This window comes from Arachis stenosperma, chromosome 10 (genome assembly GCF_014773155.1).
Source record: "Arachis stenosperma cultivar V10309 chromosome 10, arast.V10309.gnm1.PFL2, whole genome shotgun sequence".
Taxonomy (NCBI): Eukaryota; Viridiplantae; Streptophyta; class Magnoliopsida; order Fabales; family Fabaceae; genus Arachis; species Arachis stenosperma.
Genome location: NC_080386.1, coordinates 95,161,322 through 95,167,759, shown reverse-complemented (window position 1 = coordinate 95,167,759; position 6,438 = coordinate 95,161,322). Strand labels below are relative to the sequence as shown.

At 37.9% G+C, this 6,438-nt stretch overlaps 1 non-coding gene across 1 annotated transcript; it reads right to left on the bottom strand.

Moving 5' to 3' along the window:
* Nucleotides 1–6,015: 6,015 nt before the first annotated feature.
* LOC130959179 (small nucleolar RNA R71) lies at nucleotides 6,016–6,123 on the bottom strand. The gene has a single exon (XR_009078274.1). It is a non-coding gene; the product is annotated as a small nucleolar RNA R71 (small nucleolar RNA).
* Nucleotides 6,124–6,438: the final 315 nt, after the last annotated feature.

Sequence of the window (6,438 nt, the reverse complement as noted above, 5' to 3'; positions counted from 1 at the left end):
TCTCTGTTTGCCACAGATTTGAGTAGAATTCCTGAACCATGTTTTTACCCACCTTTGTCTCAGGATTAGCTAGAATTTCTCAGCCTCTGTTTCGAATCTGCTCTTGGATCTCCAGATATTCGTCTTCTTTCAGATCGAATTTAACTTTCGGGATCACTAACCTTAGACCCATTATTTTGTGGTAATGGTCCGAATGTTCCTTGGTTAAGAACCTCTCTTGATTCCAAAGTGATTTTGGATTATTCTCTTTCTTACCTCTTGAAGTGGTTTGTTTTCCCTTAGGAGCCATGAACTTAGTGAGTCTTAGCTCAGTGATCACGCAAAACACACCAAACTTAGAGGTTTACTTGTCCTCAAGCAAAAGAAAGGAAAGGAGAGGAGAAGGAGGAGAGCCAAATTCGAATTGTGGAGGAGAGGGAGTAGCTGAATGTGAATTTAAAAGGAAGGGGTGGGTTCGAAAATTTTTGAAAAAGATATGATAGAAGATATGATTTGTAAAAGATAAGTATGAAATGTAAAAGATGTAATTTTAAAATTAAAAAGATATAAGAGAATTTTGAAAAAGATAAAACTAAATTGAAAAAGATAGTATAATGAGTTGAAAAAGATTTGAAAAGATATTAAAAAAGATAGATGGGTTTTGTAAAAGATTTGAAAAGAAATAAAAAAGATATATGAGTCTTGAAAAAAGATTTGAAAAGAAGAAAAGATTTTTAGGATTAAGAGTTATTTTTTAAATTGAAATTGAAAGATGAGGATTTGTAATATGTTTATGCAAGAAATTATGGATGAAAACATATTAAATTAAAAAAATAAAAAAAATTGAGTTGGAAAACAAAACTACCTCCCCTCCACGTTCCTGGCATTAAACTCCCAACTGTTGCTTGTTTTGGGCGTTTAACGCCCAGTTGTTGCTTGTTTTGGGCGTTAAACGCCAAAAAGCCTTTGTCACTGTGCATTTTTCTAAACGCCCAGGATGTTGTAAGTCTGGCGTTAAACACCCAGAATGATGCCCATTCTGGCATTTAACACCCAAAAGTGCCTCTTACTGGCGTTTTCGTGCCAGTGAGCTTCTTTGTTCTGCTCTCTGCTCTGAACCCTTCTATAACTCTGTGAACTCCTGTAAATGAGAATTAATTCTGATGATAATTTATTAAACTCCTATAATTATTATTTAAATGACAAATAAACTACAGTAATGGTTGAGTTGCTGGTGCACGAAATTGTGATCATCAATGGCGCCATCAACATGGTACGCTCAATTGCAATCTCAACTCTTTATCACGACTTCGCACAACTAACCAGCAAGTGCACTGGGTCATCCAAGTACTAAACCTTACGCGAGTAAGGGTCGATCCCACAGAGATTATTGGTATGAAGCAAGCTATGGTCATCTTGTAAATCTTAGTCAGGCAGATTCAAATGGTTATGGGTGATATATGAATAAAGCATAAAATAAAGATAGAGATACTTATGTAATTCATTGGTGAGAATTTCAGATAAGCGTATGAAGATGCTTTGTCCCTTTCGTCTCTCTGCTTTCCTACTGTCTTCATCCAATCCTTCTTACTCCTTTCCATGGCAAGCTGTATGTTGGGCATCACCGTTGTCAGTGGCTACAGTCCCGTCCTCTCAGTGAAAATGTTCAACGCACCCTGTCACGGCACGGCTAATCATCTGTCGGTTCTCAATCAGGTTGGAATAGAATCCATTGATTCTTTTGCGTCTGTCACTAACGCCCAGCCTTCAGGAGTTTGAAGCTTGTCACAGTCATTCAATCATTGAATCCTACTCAGAATACCACAGACAAGGTTTAGACCTTCCGGATTCTCTTGAATGCCGCCATCAATTCTAGCTTATACCACGAAGATTCCGATTAAGGAGTCCAAGAGATAAACATTCAAGCCTTGTTTGCTTGTAGAACGGGAGTGGTTGTCAGGCACGCGTTCATAAGTGAGAATGATGATGAGCGTCACATAATCATCACATTCATCAAGTTCTTGAGTGCGAATGAATATCTTGGAATAAGAACAAGCTGAATTGAATAGAAGAACAATAGTAATTGCATTAATACTCGAGGTACAGCAGAGCTCCACACCTTAATCTATGGTGTGTAGAAACTCCACCGTTGAAAATTGATGAGCGGATAATTTGTACCCTTTTTGGCATTGTTTTTAGTATGTTTTTAGTAGTTTTAGTTGAGTTCTTAGTATATTTTTATTAGTTTTTAGCTAAAATTCACTTTTCTGGACTTTACTATGAGTTTGTGTGTTTTTCTGTGATTTCAGGTATTTTCTGGCTGAAATTGAGGGACCTGAGCAAAAATCTGATTCAGAGACTGAAAAGGACTGCAGATGCTGTTGGATTCTGACCTCCCTGCACTCGAAGTGGATTTTCTGGAGCTACAGAAGCCCAATTGGCGCGCTCTCAACGGCGTTGGAAAATAGACATCCTGGGCTTTCCAGCAATATATGATAGTCCATACTTTGCCCAAGATTTGATGGCCCAAACCGGCGTTCAAAGTCACCCTCAGAAATTCCAGCGTTAAACGCCGGAACTGGCACCAAAATGGGAGTTAAACGCCCAAACTGGCATAAAAGCTGGCGTTTAACTCCAAGGAGAGTCTCTACACGAAAAATGCTTCATTGCTCAGCCCAAGCACACACCAAGTGGGCCCGGAAGTGGATTTTTATGTCATTTACTCATCTTTGTACACCTTAGGCTACTAGTTTTCTATAAGTAGGACCTTTTACTATTGTATTTGATCATCTTCTGATCTTTGGATTATTTTTAGATCCTTTGATCATCTTCGGACATCTAGTTCTTAGATCATTTGGGGGCTGGCCTCACGGCCATGCCTAGACCTTGTTCTTATGTATTTTCAACGGTGGAGTTTCTACACACCATAGATTAAGGTGTGGAGCTCTGCTGTACCTCGAGTATTAATGCAATTACTATTGTTCTTCTATTCAATTTCGCTTGTTCTTTGTCCAAGATATCACTTGTTCTTCAACTTGATGAATGTGATGATCCGTGACACTCATCATCATTCTCACTTATGAACAAGGTGACTGACAACCACTTTTGTTCTACAAGCAACCAAGGCTCTAGTGTTTATCTCTTGGATTCTTTAACCGGAATCTTCGTGGTATAGGCGAGAACTGATGGCGGCATTCAAGAGAATCCGGAAGGTCTAACCTTGTCTGTGGTATTCTGAGTAGGATTCAATGATTGAATGACTGTGACGTGCTTCAAACTCCTAGCAGGCGGGGCGTTAGTGACAGACGCAAAAGAATCACTGGATTCTATTCCGGCCTGACCGAGAACCGACAGCTGATTAGCCCTATGCTGTGACAGAGCATAGGAACATTTTCACTGAGAGGATGGGAGGTAGCCACTGACAACGGTGAAACCCTTGCATAAGCTTGCCATGGAAAGGAGTAAGAAGGATTGATGAAGACAGTAGGAAAGCAGAGAGACGGAAGGGAAGGCATCTTCATACGCTTATCTGAAGCTCTCACCAATGATATACATAAGTATCTCTATCTTTATCTTTATGTTTTATTCATCATCTATACCCATTTGAGTCTGCCTGACTGAGATTTACAAGGTGACCATAGCTTGCTTCATACCAACAATCTCCGTGGGATCGACCCTTACTCGCGTAAGGTTTATTACTTGGACGACCCAGTGCACTTGCTGGTTAGTTGTGCGAAGTTGTGTTTATGCCATGGTATTGAGCACCAAGTTCTTTGGAGCCATTACTAGGGATTATTTGAGTTGTAGTGATCACAATTTCGTGCACCAAGTTTTTGGCGCCGTTGCCGGGGAATTAAATGTCCTAACTATGGTTTCGCATTTGTTCCCTTCAATAACAGTGCCAAGTTTAGATCCGGCAACAGCACCAAGTTTTTGGCGCCGTTGCCGGGGATTGTTCGAGTATGGACAACTGACGGTTCATCTTGTTGCTTAGATTAGGTATTTATCTTCAGAGTTCTTAAAGAATGAATTCTAGTGTTTCAAGGTGATGTTCTTATCATCACCAAAGCTGATTGATCATCATCAATTTAGCTCTTGAATGCAATGTCCTGCTGAAGCTTGGCTAGCCATGTCTAATTCCTTTAGACTAAAGCTTTAGACTAACATTGCATGATTCCTGGAATTCTCAATAAGAATTTTGATACCTTTATTTTCCTTTTCACTTAATTTTCGAAAAATCCAAAAAAATTACAAAATCATAAAAACCAAAAATATTTCTTGTTTAAGTCTAGTGTCTCATTTTAAGTTTGGTGTCAATTGCATGTTTCTGTTCTTCTGGCATTTTTCAAATTCATGCATGTGTCTTCAATAATCTTCAAGTTGTTCTTGATGATTTCCTTGTTTTGATCTTTGAATTATATTGACTTGAGTGTTTTGTTATTTCTCATGTGCATTCTTATTTTGTTAGTGTCAATAGTATACAAACTGCTAAGTTTGGTGTCTTGCATGCATTGTTATTTGATTTTAGTTGCATTTTGATTATTCCTCATTATTAAAAATCCAAAAATATTTTTAATTTGTGTCTTTTCAAGTCAATAATACAGAGAATTGAAGATTCAGAACATACTGCAGAGGAATTATACAGAAAAAGCTGGGCATTCAAAAATGCCCAGTGAAGAAGACAGACTGGCGTTTAAACGCCAGCCAGGGTGCCTGGCTGGGCGTTTAACGCCCAAAAGGGTAGAGTTTTGGGCGTTAAACGCCAGAATGTGCACCATTCTGGGCGTTTAACGCCAGGATGGCACAAGAGGGAAGATTTTGTTTTTCAAATCAATTTTTTTTCAAGTTTTCAAAGTTTTTCAAAATCAAATATTTTTCAAATCAAATCTTTTCAATCAAATGTTTTCAAAATCAATTTCTTTCCTTTTTCAAAGATACTTACTAACAATTAATGATTTGATTCAAAATTTCAAGTATGTTGCCTTTTCTGTTGAGGAAGGTTTAATTTTTGAATCATATCTTTTCTTGTTAGGCAAGTCATTAATTTTTAAAATCAAATCTTTTTTTAAAATGTTTTTCAAATCATATCTTCTCAATCACATCTTTTTAAAACCATAACTTTTCAATCATATCTTTTTAATCACATCTTTTTCAAAATAAGTTTTCAATCAAATCTTTTTAATTTCTAATTTCAAAATCTTTTTCAAAAATCACTTGATCTCTTTTCCACTTTGAGTTTTCGAAAATTATCAATCAATTTTTCAAAATGTTTTTAAAATCTTTTACTTAATTTTGGAAAATTACTTCCCTTCTTCTCACATCCTTCTATATATGGACTAACACTATTCCTTAATGCAAAATTTGAACTCTATCCTCTTGATAAGTTCGAATTTTCTACTTCTGCCTTCTATTTTTCTGTTCCTCTGACACCTCAGGGAATCTCTATACTGTGACATAGAGGATTCCATAGTTTCTTGTTCTCTTCTCTTTCATATGAGCAGGAACAAAGACAAAGGCATTCTTGTTGAAGCTGACCCTGAACCTGAAAGAACCTTGAAGCGAAAGCTAAGAGAAGCTAAGGCACAACTCTCTGTTGAGGACCTGACCGAATTCTTCAAAGAAGAAGAATCCATGGCAGCCGAAAACAACAACAATGCCAACAATGCAAGAAAAGTGCTGGGTGACTTTACTGCACCTACTCCCGACTTCTATGGGAGAAGCATCTCTATCCCTGCCATTGGAGCAAACAACTTTGAGCTTAAGCCTCAATTAGTTTCTCTAATGCAACAGAATTGCAAGTTCCATGGACTTCCATTGGAAGATCCTCATCAGTTCTTAGCTGAATTCTTGCAAATCTGTGACACTGTCAAGACTAATGGGGTTGACCCTGAGGTCTACAGACTTATGCTATTCCCTTTTGCTGTAAGAGACAGAGCTAGGATATGGTTGGACTCACAACCTAAAGAAAGCCTGGACTCTTGGGAAAAGCTAGTCAATGCCTTCTTGGCAAAGTTCTTTCCACCTCAAAAATTGAGTAAGCTTAGAGTGGAAGTCCAAACCTTCAGACAGAAGGATGGAGAATCCCTCTATGAAGCTTGGGAAAGATACAAACAATTGATCAGAAAGTATCCATCTGATATGCTTTCTGAATCGAGCATCATAGGTATTTTCTATGATGGTCTCTCTGAACTATCCAAGATGTCTTTGGATAGCTCTGCTGGAGGATCTCTTCATTTGAAGAAGACGCCTACAGAGGCTCAAGAGCTAATTGAAATGGTTGCAAATAACCAATTCATGTACACTTCTGAAAGGAATCCTGTGAACAATGGGACAAATCAGAAGAAAGGAGTTCTTGAGATTGATACTCTGAATGCCATTCTGGCTCAGAATAAAATATTGACTCAACAAGTCAATTTGATTTCTCAAAGTCTGTCTGGAATGCAAAATGCACCAAGCAGT